The 20913-nt window shown below is 40.3% G+C and overlaps 1 protein-coding gene across 2 annotated transcripts in view; it reads right to left on the bottom strand.

The window, feature by feature from the left end:
• The window catches only part of TSNARE1 (t-SNARE domain containing 1), a 1244582-nt gene that overhangs the window by 1138130 nt on the left and 85539 nt on the right, over positions 1 to 20913 (bottom strand). The window contains exon 1 of one of the 2 annotated variants that reach the window (XM_053715402.1): positions 4651 to 5201. The exons of the other annotated variant lie outside the window; for it this stretch is intronic. The gene's annotated coding sequence lies outside the window, so the exon portion shown is untranslated. Of the gene's footprint in view, positions 1 to 4650; positions 5202 to 20913 lie in introns of those variants that run through there. 2 annotated transcript variants of the gene reach the window in all.

Below are 20913 nucleotides of genomic sequence, written 5' to 3' on the forward strand. Positions count from 1 at the left end.
CTGATGCCCAGGCCTTAATAGGATATGTGCGTATGCCACTGAAAACAGTAATACTTTTTATTAGTAGCACTTTTAATAATGGAAGCATATTGCAAAAATGCTTATATTTCAAATTAAACTGCACCCACATACTTAATTTTTTGGCCTTTCTGTCCCTTTAATCAAAGAGGAGGATAATAGCAATTTAAATAGTTTTATTTAACTAAAACAGCAGCATTATACTTAATTTCACTGCTTGCCCTCCCTCCTCAGTCTTAGGTCCTTGTGCAGATCTATTCCACTGCAAACAATCTTCTATTCAGTGAGCTTCTTGTTACTAAGTATAGGTTGATTCTGTGTACATAGAATTGCAGGGGAGCAATGGCATTAAAAGGGACAGTAAAGTCAAAAACTAAAACTTTCATGATTCAGAAAGAACATGCATTTTTTTTACATTTTTTCTATTTACTTCTCTTATCTAATTTGCTTCGTTTACTTAATATCCATTGTTGAAAAGCATACATAGGTAGTCTCAGAAGCAATGCACTATTGTAAGCTAGCTGCTTGTTACTAGGGTACTAAGAGAATGAAGCACATTTGATAAAAAGTAAATCTGAAATTTGTATGCTCTATCTGAAACCCAAAAAGATTTCTTTGGTGATTATATCCCTTTAAGGGTTTTTTTTCTCAGCTCTGTATGTTCATTTTATAACATCGTTGCTATGAAGAAGGGGCATTCTATTTCTGCAGACACAAAGTCACAGTTTTCAGAACCACAAAGCAATAATATGTGATAATATATTCTAGATATAATTGACCAATATAATCTGACAGAAACCTCTGAGAGAGCATGACATTGTGAATAGATTATCAAATTAATTTACCAAAACAATTAAACATTACAGCCATGAATATACAGCATCTTGCTATATAATAAAAAAATAATCTATTTCCAGATGAATAACCTTTAGATTATACTGTATCTTAAATAGAAACTCTCGTTAGATAGATTTTTCTTCAAAAACATTTTATTTAAAAAAAATCCTATTTAAATAAAAAAAAAAAAAACTGATTTAAATCCAAAACTCCCTTTGATGACCGGGTTACTTTGTCTACATTGGAAAAATGTTCCGATGTAAACAAATTGAAATCCTGCGATCATGCACGTGATCGCAAGATTCCAATGATGGGGTTGGGTCACGGGGGTGTCCCTATGATGCTAGGCATGCCCTCCAGACCGCAATCACATCCAGGATGCGCTGTTGGCTTCAGGACGTTCTATTCCGTCCTAACAGCACAAAATCCTGGCGCGGTTAGGACGGAATAGAAAGGTTAAAAAGGTTAAAGAAAAAGCACACAATTATTGCAGCAAACAGAAAACATGCACAAATGCTATGGAAATCTGCATTTAAATTGTATAGAATAAATATTTTTTTACTTAAAATGTATGCCTATCCAAAAGAGAAAGAATGCATACATAGGCCCTGATTGCATAAGCAATGTTCCCAGCCAGAGAACATGTCCATCCGCATTTGGTGCTTGAGATGCAGCATTTTCGCTGCACAAACCCGCTTCTTGTGCAACAAGCTTGTTATTCACCTCAGACAAATCGGTCCAGGATGATTTAACTCTGCTATTATGGTCTAAGACAGATGCTTCTTAAAGGGATAGAAAGGATAGTTCATATACTGGCCACAGCGGGGAATATAAGGAAAGGAGGACAGGCTATTAAATCTAGGATAACAAAGGTAAAAGGTGTCAACCATAATGGTTTCGGGAATTAGAAAGCCTACAATTTTCACAGTTAAACTACAGGATTATTGCAAAGCGTTTTACTACACATAATTTACACATTCTACATTATAATCTCAACGTGTTTAATGTCCTTTTAATGCAGCTTGCTGAATATTATTAGATAAGGAAACACATTTCTTTTTGGGGGTGGCTGGACAACCCTTTGGTTGTAGCATATTGTAAATAATTGTATTGCAGCCCTTTCTTGCAGTTAAGGGGTTACATTCTGGAGTTACAAAGGCTATAAGAACTTGCTTCAGTCATGCATTTAATCACTTCAGAACCCATAAGGCAATGCTAAAATTCTTATCTCACAACTATTAAACTATTACATATTCACTGAACTGCAACTGTATTTATAAATGAGCCCTTAAGAATTAAAATCAGCAGATGGGCCCATGTGTGGCACTTCTGAATTCACAAAGTCAAACACAGTTCTCAGATATAAAGCTAAAATCCCAGAGTTGTAATTTATACTCTTAACCGCTGATTAAATCAAGAGGTCAGCAGATGTGTAGGTAATTCTCCATGTGAAACTCAGGGATTGGTGCTGAGGAGAGTGGTAGATATATGTGAGGCACCTTAGTGATAAGATGCTTATATGATGTTTGCAGATGTCTAAGTGCCAGCAGACATCCACAGAAGCACATTGGTGAGAGTGGAAGATACAGATGTGGAATACTTTGGTTATAATGTGAGGTTCACAGATGTGGAAGTGACCATGGACACCCACAAGGGCATGCTGGTAGATCAGTAAAATATGTGAGGCTGTGCATCATAGGTAATGTAGTTCTGAAACATCAGGAGTCCCAGGGATCCCAATCCCTGCACTAGATGCAGATATGAGACAAGGCACCAACTCAATGTCCAAATCTAAAGGACTTTTTTTTTTTATTCCTCTTTGGCCATTCAGCTGTCCACACCTCTCCACCAGCATAACCTTAGTTCACATGACCTTTTAGATAAGTTCCTACTGGAACCTGACTCCTGACTGCTTCTTTATTAATGTGATCCTTTTTGTTTAGTTTTGTTCTTACAGCATAGCTATCATACCCTTGTATAACCATGTAGGCCCTTTCTTTATAAAATTATGTACATATATATATAACAGTAATAATACAGTGTTTGGAGATTCTGATGTCGGACACGTTAGTTCTGCTTTTAGACACTCTGCAACTGTTCTTATGCAAGAAGTAACTCACATACAACTAACTATGCACTGATGTCCCTGATGGGAGGAGAAGAGATACTTTAGTAGTGATATGAAGCGGCTAAGCCTTTACAGACTGGTGCTGATGCGCTCTATGTAGAGGCTGACTTCATGATTAAGGAAACACCTGAGAACTGGTCTGGCTAAAATGAGACACTTTGGTGTTACTATTTTGAAGGGTGCAGAGTTAGATGAACCTGTAAAGTGGGTTCCAGCTCCCCATTAGAACAATCTACTTTTTTTCGCACTTCATCAAAAACAGCACTTAAAAGGGACATTAAACACTTTGACAAGGTAATATAAAATGATAAATTGTAGGGATGCACAGATACCGATACTAGTATCGGTATCGGTACCGATACCAAGTATTTGCATGAGTACTTGTACTCGTGCAAATGCACCGATACTTAAACCGATACCTCCACTTCCTACCCATATGCGATATTGTGGTGTTTTTTCAAACTGCATGTTCCCATTTCATTTTAAACTGGAGTGGAGACTAAACAAAAAATTGTTTACTACTGTTCTGCCAATACAAATTGCTGTTATTTGTATTATTGTAGTAGAGATCACTGTACCTCGTTCAGAAAAACCCCTGAAGTACTGGGCAGTTAATAAACAGATTTCCAGCTCTGGCTAAAATGGCCCAAAAATATCTTTTTGCCCCATGCAGTAGTGTGGAAAGTGAAAGACTGCTCAACTTAGAGTCAAACCTCCATACAAATGTCAGATTGATGTTATACAACAGCCCTACAACCCAATTGTATCACCCCTTTAAATGTAATATTTTATTGTAATATTTTTTATTTATAAACATGTTCAGTGAACTTTTTTATTATTTCATAATGTCTTTTGAATTACAGTCCTTTATAATTATAAAGAAGGAATCTTAAATAATTAGTCTGTATTGTGTTTGGTAAACTGTCACATGACATAAAAAAAAAAAAGTATCGGTAATTGGTATCGGCGAGTATTTGAAAACAAGTATCGGTACTTGTACTCAGTCATAAAAAAATGGTATCGGTGCAACACAATTTATTAAATTGTATAAAAAAACAACAACTTTGCAATATACTTTCATTATTTATTTTTCCCCTTTAACTGAAATTTTATCCTGACAATCATGTGCTTTTCAGTTCCTGTTGGAAGTGGAAATGCAGAACACTGTTATACACCCCACAGTCATTGGATGCACACTCTAGTGACTTATTTACAACTATTTAATTGGCCTCAGAAGAGAAAGAAACCTAAGTTACAATATGGCAGCTCCCTCTGCTTTATAGACAGTAAAACTTTACACTTATTTAATCAATATTTAAACAACTAGTTAAAGAGCCATGATACCCAAATGTTAAAACACTTGAAAGTGATGCAGCATAGCTGTAAAAAGCCGACTAGAAAATATCACCTCTATGTAAAAAAGAAATATATTTTACCTCAAAAGTTCCTCAGTAGCCACATCCCATTGTAAAGGACTTCTAAGCAGCAAATCAGTATGCCTGTCCCGGGACAGCTAAGGGAGTGAGCTTATGTGCACTCTAATCGTATTTCCTTAAAGGGACAGTATACATTCATTTTCATATAACTGCATGTAATAGACACTACTATAAAGAATAAGATGCACAGATTGATATAAAAATCCAGTATAAAACTGTTTAAAAACTTACTTAGAAGCTCACAGATTAGCTCTGTTGAAAAGGTAGCTGGAAAGCCCACTGCAAGTGGGAAATAAGACACTCCCCCTTCTTTTGCATATGAAAAGACCCTTTATACAAACAGGAGCAAGCTGGAGTAGGTAGCCGACGGTATTCTCAAAACTTTGGGGCTTGGTTAGGAGTCTGAAAATCAGAGCAATGTTATTTAAAAATAAGCAAAACTATACATTTAAAAAAAAAAAAAACTTTATGGGCTATATAAATAGATCATCTATAAAACATTTATGCAAAGAAAAAATGAGTGTATAATGTCCCTTTAAGGAAGATTATTATGAAATCTCATGAGAGTTAAGTGAAATCTCATGAGATCACAGTAAGAGAGTTCGTGACCTCAGCACTGTTGATACTGATTGGCTGCTGTTCATTTCTTCATTTTTTCTAATTTTTTTTTACCTGCAGCTGGGAGCAGCCGAGTATAACTTTTTACACAGAACCTACTCTGGTGAGCTGAGAAAATTGTGAGGTAAAATATCTTCCTTTTTTACATAGAGATGCTCAGGTGATATTTTCCTGTCAGCTTTCTACAGTTATACTGCATCAGTTTCAAGTGATTTAGCATATGAGTATTATGTCCCTTTAAACTAAATACACTTGCACCTTCCTCTAATTTTGGGTGCTACCAATTTAGAAGCTAGGTTACACTGCAGGTTTCTGAAGGAGATTTGCTGCACATACAGTACCCTCCAATATTGGCACCCTTGGTAAATATGAGCAAAGGCGGCTGTAAAAAATGGTCTTTGTTTAACCTTTTGATATTTTGTTAAAAAAAAAATACACAAAAATACTCTGCTCTCATGGATATCAAACTATTGCAAACACAACACAGGTTTATAAAAAAAAATGTATTGTTAAATATACGTGTGGCATAATTATTGGCACCCTTTTAGTCAATGCTTTGTGCTACCTTTCTTTACAAGGATAAAATCTCTGAATCTTCTTCTATAATGCCTGATGAGGTTAGAGAATACACGGAAAGCGATCCGAGACCATTCCTCCATACAGAATCTCTCCAGATCCTTCAAATTTCAAGGTCGACACTGGTGGACTCTCCTCTTCAGTTCAGCCCACAAGTTTTTTATAGAGTTCAAGTCAGGGGACTGGGATCGCCATGGCAGGACCTTGATTTTGTGGTAAGTAAACCATTTTCCTGTTAATTTTGATGTAGGCTTTGGATGATTGTCCAGCTGGAAGATCCAACCACGGCTCATTTAACGCTTTCTAGCAGAGGCAGCGAGGTGTTCATTTAATTACTGTTGATATTTGAGAGTGTCCATAATGCCATGTATCCTAATAAAATATCCAGGTCCTCTGGCAGAAAAACTGCCCCAAATCATTAAAGAGCCACCACCATATTTAACCGTGGCTATTAGGTACTTTTCCATATGGCTTCTTCTCTGCGTGCTCCAAACCCACCTATGGTGTTTATTAACAAAAAGCTCTATTTTGGTTTCATCTGACCATAGAACCTGATCCCATTTGAAGTTCCAGTAGGGTATAGCAAACTGAAGATGCTTGTGTTTGTTTTTGGATGAGAGTAAAAGCTTTTTTCTTGAAACCCTTACAAACAACTTGTGTCGAAGTAGGTGATAGTAGTTTTGGAGACTCTTACCACAAGACCCAACTAACTTCTGCAATTCTCCAGCTGTGATCCTTGGAGATATTTTGGCCACTCGATCAATCCTCTTCAAAGTGTGTTGATACAATATAGACATACGTCCTCTTTCAGGTTGATTCATCACATTTCCATTTGACTGGAATTTTTTAATTATTGCCCTGATGGTGGAAATTGCTATGTTCAATGCTTTTTGCTATTTTCCTATAGGGCAATTCCCTGTTCCTAGTTACCCAGGTGTAATAAAAAAACATAATTTATGCTTACCTGATAAATTCCTTTCTTCTGTAGTGTGATCAGTCCACGGGTCATCATTACTTCTGGGATATTACTCCTCCCCAACAGGAAGTGCAAGAGGATTCACCCAGCAGAGCTGCATATAGCTCCTCCCCTCTACGTCACTCCCAGTCATTCGACCAAGGACCAACGAGAAAGGAAAAGCCAAGGGTGAAGTGGTGACTGGAGTATAAATTAAAAAATATTTACCTGCCTTAAAAACAGGGCGGGCCGTGGACTGATCACACTACAGAAGAAAGGAATTTATCAGGTAAGCATAAATTATGTTTTCTTCTGTTAAGTGTGATCAGTCCACGGGTCATCATTACTTCTGGGATACCAATACCAAAGCAAAAGTACACGGATGACGGGAGGGATAGGCAGGCTCTTTATACAGAAGGAACCACTGCCTGAAGAACCTTTCTCCCAAAAATAGCCTCCGATGAAGCAAAAGTGTCAAATTTGTAAAATTTGGAAAAAGTATGAAGCGAAGACCAAGTTGCAGCCTTGCAAATCTGTTCAACAGAGGCCTCATTCTTGAAGGCCCAAGTGGAAGCCACAGCTCTAGTAGAATGAGCTGTAATTCTTTCAGGAGGCTGCTGTCCAGCAGTCTCATAAGCTAAACGAATTATGCTACGAAGCCAAAAAGAAAGAGGTAGCGGAAGCTTTTTGACCTCTCCTCTGCCCAGAGTAAATGACAAACAGAGAAGACGTTTGTCGAAATTCCTTAGTTGCCTGTAAGTAAAATTTTAGAGCACGGACTACATCCAGGTTGTGCAGTAGACGTTCCTTCTTTGAAGAAGGATTTGGGCATAAAGAAGGAACAACAATCTCTTGATTGATATTCCTGTTAGTAACTACCTTAGGTAAGAACCCAGGTTTAGTACGCAGGACTACCTTATCCGAATGAAAAATCAAATAAGGAGAATCACAATGTAAGGCTGATAATTCAGAGACTCTTCGAGCCGAGGAAATAGCCATTAAAAATAGAACTTTCCAAGATAACAACTTTATATCAATGGAATGAAGGGGTTCAAACGGAACGCCCTGAAAAACATTAAGAACAAGATTTAGACTCCATGGTGGAGCAACAGTTTTAAACACAGGCTTAATCCTGGTCAAAGCCTGACAAAAAGCCTGGACGTCAGGAACTTCTGACAGACGTTTGTGTAACAGAATGGACAGAGCTGAGATCTGTCCCTTTAATGAACTAGCAGATAAACCCTTTTCTAAACCTTCTTGTAGAAAAGACAATATCCTAGGAATCCTAACCTTACTCCAAGAGTAACCTTTGGATTCACACCAATATAGGTATTTACGCCATATCTTATGGTAAATCTTTCTGGTAACAGGTTTCCTAGCCTGTATTAAGGTATCAATAACTGACTCAGAAAACCCACGTCTTGATAAAATCAAGCGTTCAATTTCCAAGCAGTCAGCTTCAGAGAAGTTAGATTTTGATGTTTGAAGGGACCCTGTATCAGAAGGTCCTGTTTCAGAGGTAGAGACCAAGGTGGACAGGATGACATGTCCACCAGGTCTGCATACCAAGTCCTGCGTGGCCACGCAGGTGCTATTAGAATCACTGATGCTCTCTCTTGTTTGATTCTGGCAATCAATCGCGGAAGCAACGGGAAGGGTGGAAACACGTAAGCCATCCTGAAGTCCCAAGGTGCTGTCAGAGCATCTATCAGGACTGCTCCTGGATCCCTGGATCTGGACCCGTAACGAGGAAGCTTGGCGTTCTGTCGAGACGCCATGAGATCTATCTCTGGTTTGCCCCAACGTCGAAGTATTTGGGCAAAGACCTCCGGATGAAGTTCCCACTCCCCCGGATGAAAAGTCTGACGACTTAAGAAATCCGCCTCCCAGTTCTCCACTCCCGGGATGTGGATTGCTGACAGGTGGCAAGAGTGAGACTCTGCCCAGAGAATTATCTTTGATACTTCCATCATAGCTAGGGAGCTTCTTGTCCCTCCCTGATGGTTGATGTAAGCTACAGTCGTGATGTTGTCCGACTGAAACCTGATGAACCCCCGAGTTGTCAACTGGGGCCAAGCCAGGAGGGCATTGAGAACTGCTCTCAATTCCAGAATGTTTATTGGCAGGAGACTCTCCTCCTGACTCCATTGTCCCTGAGCCTTCAGAGAATTCCAGACGGCACCCCAACCTAGAAGGCTGGCGTCTGTTGTTACAATTGTCCAGTCTGGTCTGCTGAATGGCATCCCCCTGGACAGATGTGGCCGAGAAAGCCACCATAGAAGAGAATTTCTGGTCTCTTGATCCAGATTCAGAGAAGGGGATAAGTCTGAGTAATCCCCATTCCACTGACTTAGCATGCACAGTTGCAGTGGTCTGAGGTGTAAGCGTGCAAAGGGTACTATGTCCATTGCCGCTACCATTAAGCCGATTCCCTCCATGCATTGAGCCACTGACGGGTGTTGAATGGAATGAAGGGTGCGGCAAGCACTTTGAAGTCTTGTTAGCCTGTCCTCTGTCAGGTAAATCTTCATTTCTACAGAATCTATAAGAGTCCCCAGGAAGGGAACTCTTGTGAGTGGAACGAGTGAACTTTTCTTTTCGTTCACCTTCCATCCATGTGAACTTAGAAATGCCAGCACTAACTCTGTATGAGACTTGGCAGTTTGAAAGCTTGAAGCTTGTATCAGAATGTCGTCTAGGTATGGAGCTACCGAGATTCCCCGCGGTCTTAGTACCGCCAGAAGAGCACCCAGAACCTTTGTGAAGATTCTTGGAGCTGTAGCCAATCCGAATGGAAGAGCCACAAACTGGTAATGCCTGTCTAGGAAGGCAAACCTTAGGTACCGATAATGATCTTTGTGAATCGGTATGTGAAGGTAAGTATCTTTTAAATCTACAGTGGTCATGTACTGACCCTCTTGGATCATAGGTAAAATTGTCCGAATAGTCTCCATCTTGAACGATGGAACTCTTAGGAATTTGTTTAGGATCTTTAAGTCCAGGATTGGTCTGAAAGTTCCCTCTTTTTTGGGAACCACAAACAGATTTGAATAAAACCCCTGTCCCTGTTCCGATCGTGGAACTGGATGGATTACTCCCATTAACAAGAGCTCTTGTACGCAGCGTAGAAACGCATCTTTCTTTGTCTGGATTGTTGACAATCTTGACAGATGAAATCTCTCTCTTGGAGGAGAGTATTTGAAATCCAGAAGGTATCCCTGAGATATTATCTCTAGCGCCCAGGGATCCTGAACATCTCTTGCCCAAGCCTGGGCGAAGAGAGAAAGTCTGCCCCCCACTAGATCCGATCCCGGATCGGGGGCCCTCAATTCATGCTGTCTTAGGGGCAGCAGCAGGTTTCCTAGTCTGCTTGCCCTTGTTCCAGGACTGGTTAGGTTTCCAGCCTTGTCTGTAGCGAGCAACAGCTCCTTCCTGTCTTGGTGCAGAGGAAGTTGATGCTGCTCCAGCTTTGAAATTACGAAAGGAACGAAAATTAGACTGTCTAGTCTTGGCTTTGGCTTTGTCCTGAGGCAGGGCATGGCCTTTACCTCCTGTAATGTCAGCGATAATCTCTTTCAACCCGGGCCCGAATAAGGTCTGCCCTTTGAAAGGTATATTAAGCAATTTAGACTTAGAAGTAACATCAGCTGACCAGGATTTTAGCCACAGCGCCCTGCGTGCCTGAATGGTGAATCCTGAATTCTTCGCCGTAAGTTTAGTAAGATGTACTACGGCCTCCGAAATGAATGAATTAGCTAGTTTAAGGACTCTAAGCCTGTCCGTAATGTCGTCCAGAGTAGCTGAACCAATGTTCTCTTCCAGAGACTCAATCCAGAATGCCGCTGCAGCCGTGATCGGCGCAATGCATGCAAGGGGTTGCAATATAAAACCTTGTTGAACAAACATTTTCTTAAGGTAACCCTCTAACTTTTTATCCATTGGATCTGAAAAAGCACAGCTATCCTCCACCGGGATAGTGGTACGCTTAGCTAAGGTAGAAACTGCTCCCTCCACCTTAGGGACCGTTTGCCATAAGTCCCTTGTGGTGGCGTCTATTGGAAACATTTTTCTAAATATCGGAGGGGGTGAGAACGGCACACCGGGTCTATCCCACTCCTTAGTAACAATTTCAGTAAGTCTCTTAGGTATAGGAAAAACCTCAGTACTCGTCGGTACCGCAAAATATTTATCCAACCTACACATTTTCTCTGGTATTGCAACTGTGTTACAATCATTCAGAGCCGCTAACACCTCCCCTAGTAATACACGGAGGTTTTCCAGTTTAAATTTAAAATTTGAAATATCTGAATCCAGTCTGTTTGGATCAGAACCGTCACCCACAGAATGAAGTTCTCCGTCCTCATGTTCTGCCACCTGTGACGCAGTGTCTGACATGGCCCTAATATTATCAGCGCACTCTGTTCTCACCCCAGAGTGATCACGCTTACCTCTTAGTTCTGGTAATTTAGCCAAAACCTCAGTCATAACAGTAGCCATATCCTGTAATGTGATTTGTAATGGCCGCCCAGATGTACTCGGCGCTACAATATCACGCACCTCCCTCTGAGCGGGAGATGTAGGTACTGACACGTGAGGTGAGTTAGTCGGCATAACTCTCCCCTCGTTGTTTGGTGAAATTTGTTCAACTTGTACAGATTGACTTTTATTTAAAGTAGCATCAATACAGTTAGTACATAAATTTCTATTGGGCTCCACTTTGGCATTGCAACAAATGACACAGGTATCATCCTCTGAATCAGACATGTTTAACACACTAGCAAATAAACTTGCAACTTGGAAATACAATTCAATTAGAATAATATTAAAACGTACTGTGCCTTTAAGAAGCACAGAAGATCTATGACAGGTGAAAATTAATAAATTGAAACAGTTATAGCCTCAATCCTTGTAAACAACACAACTTTAGCAAAGGTTTAATCCCATTAGCAAAGATAACAAATTCTGAAAGCAGGAAACAAATTACAGAATAAACGTTTTTTATCTCAGTCAAACTATAATTCTCACAGCTCTGCTGAGAGAAATTACCTCCCTCAAAATAAGTTTTGAAGACCCCTGAGCTCTGTAGAGATGAACCGGATCATGCAGGGAATACAATGAGTTGCTGACTGAAATATTTGATGCAGTAAAAGGGCCAAAAAAACGGCCCCTCCCCCTCACACACAGCAGTGAGGGAGAACAGAAACTGTCAGAAAAACAGATTAAGCAACTGCCAAGTGGAAAAATAGTGCCCAAACATTTATTCACTCAGTACCTCAGTAAATGAAAACGATTTTACATTCCAGCAAAAACGTTAAACATAATCTCTAGTTATTAAACAGCTTTATGTATTTCTTACAGTGTAATTCTAGTGAAGTACCATTCCCCAGAATACTGAAGTGTAAAGTATACATACATGACATTATATCGGTATGGCAGGATTTTCTCATCAATTCCATTGTCAGAAAACATAATTTATGCTTACCTGATAAATTCCTTTCTTCTGTTGTGTGATCAGTCCACGGGTCATCATTACTTCTGGGATATAACTCCTCCCCAACAGGAAATGCAAGAGGATTCACCCAGCAGAGCTGCATATAGCTCCTCCCCTCTACGTCAGTCCCAGTCATTCGACCAAGAATCAACGAGAAAGGAGTAACCAAGGGTGAAGTGGTGACTGGAGTATAATTTAAAAGATATTTACCTGCCTTAAAACAGGGCGGGCCGTGGACTGATCACACAACAGAAGAAAGGAATTTATCAGGTAAGCATAAATTATGTTTTCTTCTGTTATGTGTGATCAGTCCACGGGTCATCATTACTTCTGGGATACCAATACCAAAGCAAAAGTACACGGATGACGGGAGGGATAGGCAGGCTCATTATACAGAAGGAACCACTGCCTGAAGAACCTTTCTCCCAAAAATAGCCTCCGAAGAAGCAAAAGTGTCAAATTTGTAAAATTTGGAAAAAGTATGAAGCGAAGACCAAGTTGCAGCCTTGCAAATCTGTTCAACAGAGGCCTCATTCTTAAAGGCCCAAGTGGAAGCCACAGCTCTAGTGGAGTGAGCTGTAATTCTTTCAGGAGGCTGCTGTCCAGCAGTCTCATAGGCTAAACGTATTATGCTACGAAGCCAAAAAGAGAGAGAGGTAGCAGAAGCTTTTTGACCTCTCCTCTGTCCAGAATAAACGACAAACAGGGAAGAAGTTTGGCGAAAATCTTTAGTTGCCTGCAAGTAGAACTTGAGGGCACGAACTACATCCAGATTGTGTAGAAGACGTTCCTTCTTTGAAGAAGGATTTGGACACAAGGATGGAACAACAATCTCTTGATTGATATTCCTGTTAGTGACTACCTTAGGTAAGAACCCAGGTTTAGTACGCAGAACTACCTTGTCTGAGTGAAAAATCAGATAAGGAGAATCACAATGTAAGGCTGATAACTCAGAGACTCTTCGAGCCGAGGAAATAGCCATTAAAAACAGAACTTTCCAAGATAACAATTTTATATCAATGGAATGAAGGGGTTCAAACGGAACACCCTGTAAAACGTTAAGAACTAAGTTTAAACTCCATGGCGGAGCAACAGCTTTAAACACAGGCTTGATCCTAGCTAAAGCCTGACAAAAGGCCTGGACGTCTGGATTTTCTGACAGACGCCTGTGTAACAAGATGGACAGAGCTGAAATCTGTCCCTTTAATGAACTAGCTGATAAACCCTTTTCTAAACCTTCTTGTAGAAAGGACAATATCCTAGCGATCCTAACCTTACTCCAGGAGTAACCTTTGGATTCGCACCAGTATAGGTATTTACGCCATATTTTATGGTAAATCCTTCTGGTAACAGGCTTCCTAGCCTGTATCAGGGTATCAATAACCGACTCAGAAAAACCACGTTTTGATAAAATCAATCGTTCAATTTCCAAGCAGTCAGCTTCAGAGAAGTTAGATTTTGATGTTTGAATGGACCCTGTATCAGAAGGTCCTGTCTTAGAGGTAGAGACCAAGGCGGACAGGATGACATGTCCACTAGATCTGCATACCAAGTCCTGCGTGGCCATGCAGGCGCTATTAGAATCACTGATGCTCTCTCCTGTTTGATTTTGGCAATCAATCGAGGAAGCAGCGGGAAGGGTGGAAACACATAAGCCATCCCGAAGATCCAAGGTGCTGTCAAAGCATCTATCAGAACCGCTCCCGGATCCCTGGATCTGGACCCGTAGAGAGGAAGTTTGGCGTTCTGGCGAGACGCCATGAGATCTATCTCTGGTTTGCCCCAACGTCGAAGTATTTGGGCAAAGACCTCCGGATGAAGTTCCCACTCCCCCGGATGAAAAGTCTGGCGACTCAAGAAATCCGCCTCCCAGTTCTCCACTCCCGGGATGTGGATTGCTGACAGGTGGCAAGAGTGAGACTCTGCCCAGCGAATTATCTTTGATACTTCCATCATTGCTAGGGAGCTTCTTGTCCCTCCCTGATGGTTGATGTAAGCTACAGTCGTGATGTTGTCCGACTGAAACCTGATGAACCCCCGAGTTGTTAATTGGGGCCAAGCCAGAAGGGCATTGAGAACTGCTCTCAATTCCAGGATGTTTATTGGAAGGAGACTCTCCTCCTGATTCCATAGTCCCTGAGCCTTCAGAGAATTCCAGACAGCGCCCCAACCTAGTAGGCTGGCGTCTGTTGTTACAATTGTCCAGTCTGGCCTGCTGAATGGCATCCCCCTGGACAGGTGTGGCCGATAAAGCCACCATAGAAGAGAATTTCTGGTCTCTTGATTCAGATTCAGAGTAGGGGACAAATCTGAGTAATCCCCATTCCACTGACTTAGCATGCACAATTGCAGCGGTCTGAGGTGTAGGCGTGCAAAAGGTACTATGTCCATTGCCGCTACCATTAAGCCGATCACCTCCATGCATTGAGCTACTGACGGGTGTTGAATGGAATGAAGGACACGGCATGCATTTTGAAGCTTTGTTAACCTGTCTTCTGTCAGGTGAATCTTCATTTCTACAGAATCTATAAGAGTCCCCAAGAATGGAACTCTTGTGAGAGGAAAAAGAGAACTCTTCTTTTCGTTCACTTTCCATCCATGCGACCTTAGAAATGCCAGAACTAACTCTGTATGAGACGTGGCAGTTTGAAAGCTTGAAGCTTGTATTAGAATGTCGTCTAGGTACGGAGCTACCGAAATCCCTCGCGGTCTTAGTACCGCCAGAAGGGCACCCAGAACCTTTGTGAAGATTCTTGGAGCCGTAGCCAATCCGAATGGAAGAGCTACAAACTGGTAGTGCCTGTCTAAGAAGGCAAACCTTAGATACCGGTGATGATCTTTGTGAATCGGTATGTGAAGGTAAGCATCTTTTAAATCCACTGTGGTCATGTACTGACCCTTTTGGATCATGGGTAAGATTGTCCGAATAGTTTCCATTTTGAACGATGGAACTCTTAGGAATTTGTTTAGAATCTTTAAATCTAAGATTGGCCTGAAAGTTCCCTCTTTTTTGGGAACCACAAACAGGTTTGAGTAGAACCCTTGTCCTTGTTCCGACCGCGGAACCGGATGGATCACTCCCATTAATAACAGATCTTGTACACAGCGTAGAAACGCTTCTTTCTTTATCTGGTTTGTTGACAACCTTGACAGATGAAATCTCCCTCTTGGGGGAGATAATTTGAAGTCTAGAAGGTATCCCTGAGATATGATCTCTAGCGCCCAGGGATCCTGAACATCTCTTGCCCAGGCCTGGGCGAAGAGAGAAAGTCTGCCCCCCACTAGATCCGGTCCCGGATCGGGGGCTCTCGGTTCATGCTGTCTTTGGGGCAGCAGCAGGTTTCCTGGCCTGCTTGCTCTTGTTCCAGGACTGGTTAGGCTTCCAGCCTTGCCTGTAACGAGCAACAGCTCCCTCCTGTTTTGGTGCAGTGGAGGTTGATGCTGCTCCTGTTTTGAAATTCCGAAAGGGACGAAAATTAGACTGTCTAGCCTTGGCTTTGGCTTTGTCTTGAGGTAGGGCGTGGCCCTTACCTCCTGTAATGTCAGCGATAATTTCTTTCAAACCGGGCCCAAATAAAGACTGCCCCTTGAAAGGTATATTAAGTAATTTGGACTTAGAAGTAACATCAGCTGACCAGGATTTTAGCCACAGCGCCCTACGTGCCTGTATGGCGAATCCTGAGTTCTTAGCCGTAAGTTTGGTTAAATGTACTACGGCCTCCGAAATGAATGAATTAGCTAGTTTAAGGACTCTAAGCCTGTCCGTAATGTCGTCTAGCGTAGATGAACTAAGGTTCTCTTCCAGAGACTCAATCCAAAATGCTGCCGCAGCCGTAATCGGCGCGATACATGCAAGGGGTTGCAATATAAAACCTTGTTGAACAAACATTTTCTTAAGGTAACCCTCTAATTTTTTATCCATTGGATCTGAAAAAGCACAGCTATCCTCCACCGGGATAGTGGTACGCTTAGCTAAAGTAGAAACTGCTCCCTCCACCTTAGGGACCGTTTGCCATAAGTCCCGAGTGGTGGTGTCTATTGGAAACATCTTTCTAAATATTGGAGGGGGTGAGAACGGCACACCGGGTCTATCCCACTCCTTAGTAACAATTTCAGTTAGTCTCTTAGGTATAGGAAAAACGTCAGTACTCGCCGGTACCGCAAAGTATTTATCCAACCTACACAGTTTCTCTGGTATTGCAACGGTGTTACAATCATTGAGAGCTGCTAAGACCTCCCCTAGTAATACACGGAGGTTCTCCAATTTAAATTTAAAATTTGAAATATCTGAATCCAATCTGTTTGGATCAGAACCGTCACCTACAGAATGAAGCTCTCCGTCCTCATGCTCTGCAAGCTGTGACGCAGTATCAGACATGGCCCTAGTATTGTCAGCGCACTCTGTTCTCACCCCAGAGTGATCACGCTTGCCTCTTAGTTCTGGTAATTTAGACAAAACTTCAGTCATAACAGTAGCCATATCTTGTAATGTTATCTGTAATGGCCGCCCAGATGTACTAGGCGCCATAATATCACGCACCTCCCGGGCGGGAGATGCAGGTACTGCCGCGTGAGGCGAGTTAGTCGGCATAACTCTCCCCTCGCTGTTTGGTGAAATTTGTTCAAATTGTACAGATTGACTTTTATTTAAAGTAGCATCAATACAGTTAGTACATAAATTTCTATTGGGCTCCACCTTGGCATTGGAACAAATGACACAGATATCTTCCTCTGAGTCAGACATGTTTAACACACTAGCAATAAACTTGCAACTTGGTTATAATCTTTTTTAGCAAAAACGTACTGTGCCTCAAAGAGGTACTAAACGATTAAATGATTAAATGACAGTTGAAATAATGAACTGAAAAAACAGTTATAGCATCAAACTTTAAAACAACACAACTTTTAGCAAAGGTTTGTTCCCATTAGAAAAATAACAATAATTAAATTTGACATAAAAATTACAGAGCAACGTTTTTATTCACAGTCAATATAAAATTCTCACAGCTCTGCTGAGAGAATCTACCTCCCTCCAAAGAAGTTTGAAGACCCCTGAGATCTGTCAGAGATGAACCGGATCATGCAGGAAATATAAGAGTAACTGACTGGAATTTTTTGATGCGTAGCAAAGAGCGCCAAAAACGGCCCCTCCCCCTCACACACAGCAGTGAAGAGAAACGAAACTGTCACAATTAAAACCAAACAACTGCCAAGTGGAAAATAATGCCCAAATATTTATTCACTCAGTACCTCAGAAATGTAAACGATTCTACATTCCAGCAAAAACGTTTAACATGATAAATACTTATTAAAAGGATTAGTGACTTTTAACAGAGTAGTTCCGGTGAAATACCATCCCCAGAATACTGAAGTGTATACATACATGTCATTATAACGGTATGGCAGGATTTTCTCATCAATTCCATTCAGAAAATAAAAACTGCTACATACCTCAATGCAGATTCATCTGCCCGCTGTCCCCTGATCTGAAGCTTTTACCTCCCTCAGATGGCCGAGAACAGCAATATGATCTTAACTACTCCGGTTAAAATCATAGTAAAAAAACTCTGGTAGATTCTTCTCAAACTCTGCCAGAGAAGTAATAACACGCTCCGGTGCTATTGTAAAATAACAAACTTTTGATTGAAGTCATAAAAACTAAGTATAATCACCATAGTCCTCTCACACATCCTATCTAGTCGTTGGGTGCAAGAGAATGACTGGGACTGACGTAGAGGGGAGGAGCTATATGCAGCTCTGCTGGGTGAATCCTCTTGCATTTCCTGTTGGGGAGGAGTTATATCCCAGAAGTAATGATGACCCGTGGACTGATCACACATAACAGAAGAAAATAAAAACTGCTACATACCTCTATGCAGATTCATCTGCCCGCTGTCCCCTGATCTGAAGTTTACCTCTCCTCAGATGGCCGAGAAACAGCAATATGATCTTAACTACTCCGGCTAAAATCATAACAAAAACTCTGGTAGATTCTTCTTCAAACTCTGCCAGAGAGATAATAACACACTCCGGTGCTATTTTAAAATAACAAACTTTTGATTGAAGATATAAAACTAAGTATAATCACCATAGTCCTCTCACACATCCTATCTAGTCGTTGGGTGCAAGAGAATGACTGGGAGTGACGTAGAGGGGAGGAGCTATATGCAGCTCTGCTGGGTGAATCCTCTTGCACTTCCTGTTGGGGAGGAGTAATATCCCAGAAGTAATGATGACCCGTGGACTGATCACACTTAACAGAAGAAATGTAAACTATCAATGGGAATATACTTCAAATATATTTTTCTCATATGAATTCATAGGGGTGCCTATAATTGTGCTACACATGTATTTAACAACTATTTTATTTATTTTTTATAAACCTGTATTGTGTTTACAATTGTTTGATATCCATGAGAGCAGATTATTTTTGTGTATTTTTTTAACAAACGATTAAAAGCATAAAAAACTAATGACACATTTTCACAGCTTTCTTTGCTCATATTTACCATGGGTGCCAATATTAGTGAAGGGCACTGTATACAAACATATAGGTGCTGGAATTTAGTGAAAGATAGATTTTAACATGATGGCACTCATGACTAAAGGGAGGTGGGGAATAACCGCAATACTGTAATTATATGCTTATAAAACATATCTAGTTTTTAATGTCTCTTTAAAGTCAAGAAAGACTGAGTATGAACAGCATTTATTGCACATAAGTACAAAACAGCAAAAGACTGGCATAACAATGTTTTAAAATATTTTAAAAATATTACTTTATTAAAATAATATAAAAATGTAATTTGTGTGAGACAATGACAAGAGGAGTGTAGATCCCAGTAGTGCATTGCTGCTAACAAGCCTACCTTGGCATGCTTTTCAACAAAGGATACCAAGTGCAAGAAGAAAATTTGATAACAGATTTAAAGGTAAATTTGTTGGACTTGCATGATCTATCTACTGTATCTAAACCATAAAAGTTTAAATATGACTCATGTTCCTTTATTGATTTGAAAAACCTTGGACACTTTAAACTTTTTGAAAACCCTTGGTGATCCTATTTTTATTAGCTCAAAGCAATCACTGTGTACTGCAAAGATAAATCAGGCAATTTACAGCATTTTGCTGCATACTAAGCAGTGGACAGTGTTTCGGACAAGCACAAGCTCTACAGCAAATGCAAACAAAATAAATAATGACTTTACAACAATATATGGGGGGTTTCCCTTTAATTAATAAAATGTATTAATAGGGTGTTACATTTTAAGAAAAAAACAACAACTAACTACACAACAATGCCAGTGACAGTTTGTCTATGCAAACAAGGACTGTCAGTCAGTTTTAAAGTATCACAACAGCAAATAAAATCTTGAGCACAAAGTATACACGTCACTATAAGAAGGAAAATAATAGTAATCTATCAATTCTCTCATCACTCCACAACACATTCTTCTATTGACACCTGCAATTAAAGTAGGAAAAAAGGTATAAATGTAACAAGAGTGAAGACAATTTCCTTTATAGGAACTGCTTAAAAATATATTTTTTGAGGGGGGCTGTTTTTATGGCAAACAGCAGCCAGCGGAAGTAATTACATGAGTCATGTTGTTATAGCAACATAAGTTGAGAGTATAAAAAAAATAGTAAAATGACAGACAATGCCTTAAAAAAATAAATCACTTTCCTAGCTCTAAAACCACGACAAATTGGTGGCTGTAAACCCCAGAAGATTTTTAATCTATTTGTTTATAGATTTGTTTGTCTTTTTTTTTTTTGTTCTTGGGGATGGGGGTACACAACATAGGGACTTGTTTGTGTTACCACTATTTTTCTTCGTTCTCTTGGTATCTTTATTTTAAAAAGCAGAAATGTAAGCTTAGGAGCTGGCCCATCTTTGGTTCAGAACCTGGGTAGCTCTTGGTGGCTGCTGAGCTGTTTTTGAGTTTTTAGATGCTGCTCACATTTAGGAGAAACCCTCATATTATACTATATATCGTTTTTTATTTCCAGCAGATTCAAATTATAGCATTATTTTATGTATATATCATATCATCTAAGAAATCTACGTCAAAATGTGTGAAAACAAAGTATATTCAAATTAAAAGTTTATTAAACAAAGTTGTAAACAATTGTGTGTGTTCTTCTACACACACACACATAAGAAGAGATAAGGGGTTACTCTCATATAAATTAGGGTCTTTGGGTATCTTTATATCACTTTTATGAGCACATAGAGGCTCCCATTACCTCTACTCAAATGAAAGGGACATGAAACCAAAAATGTATTTTGTAATCCAGACACAAAAATATAAAAAAAATCTATTTGCTTCATTCTCATAGTATTCTTTGTTGAAGAGATACTTAAGTAGGTGTCTGGAGCACTACATGGCAGGAAAAAGTGCTGCCATCTAGAGTCGTATAACATTCTTGCAGAACTGCTGTCATACAAGTGCTAGACACATGCATGCTCCTGAGCTGATGCACATGTTTTTCAACAAAGGATACCAAAGGAACAAAGACAATTTGCTGATAGAAGTAAATTGGAAAGTTGTTTAAAACTGTATGCTCTATCTCAATCATAAAAAATGAGGATATTATGTCTGTTTAATGCACATATTTTCATGCCATTACAAACGGCCTTGGGAAGCAACATCAGCACAAGAACTGTGCATCAGGAGCTTCAAGAAATGGATTTCCATGGGCAAGCAGCTGTACACAAGCCTCACATAAACACGTGCAATGCCAAGCATCGGCTGGAGTGGTATAAAGAATGCCGCCACTGCGCTCTGGAGCAGAGTCTGATGCAGGAATCTGGGTGTGGAGGATGACAGGAGAACCGTACCTACAGGAA

The sequence above is a fragment of the Bombina bombina genome, chromosome 5 (assembly GCF_027579735.1).
Source record: "Bombina bombina isolate aBomBom1 chromosome 5, aBomBom1.pri, whole genome shotgun sequence".
NCBI lineage: Eukaryota > Metazoa > Chordata > Amphibia > Anura > Bombinatoridae > Bombina > Bombina bombina.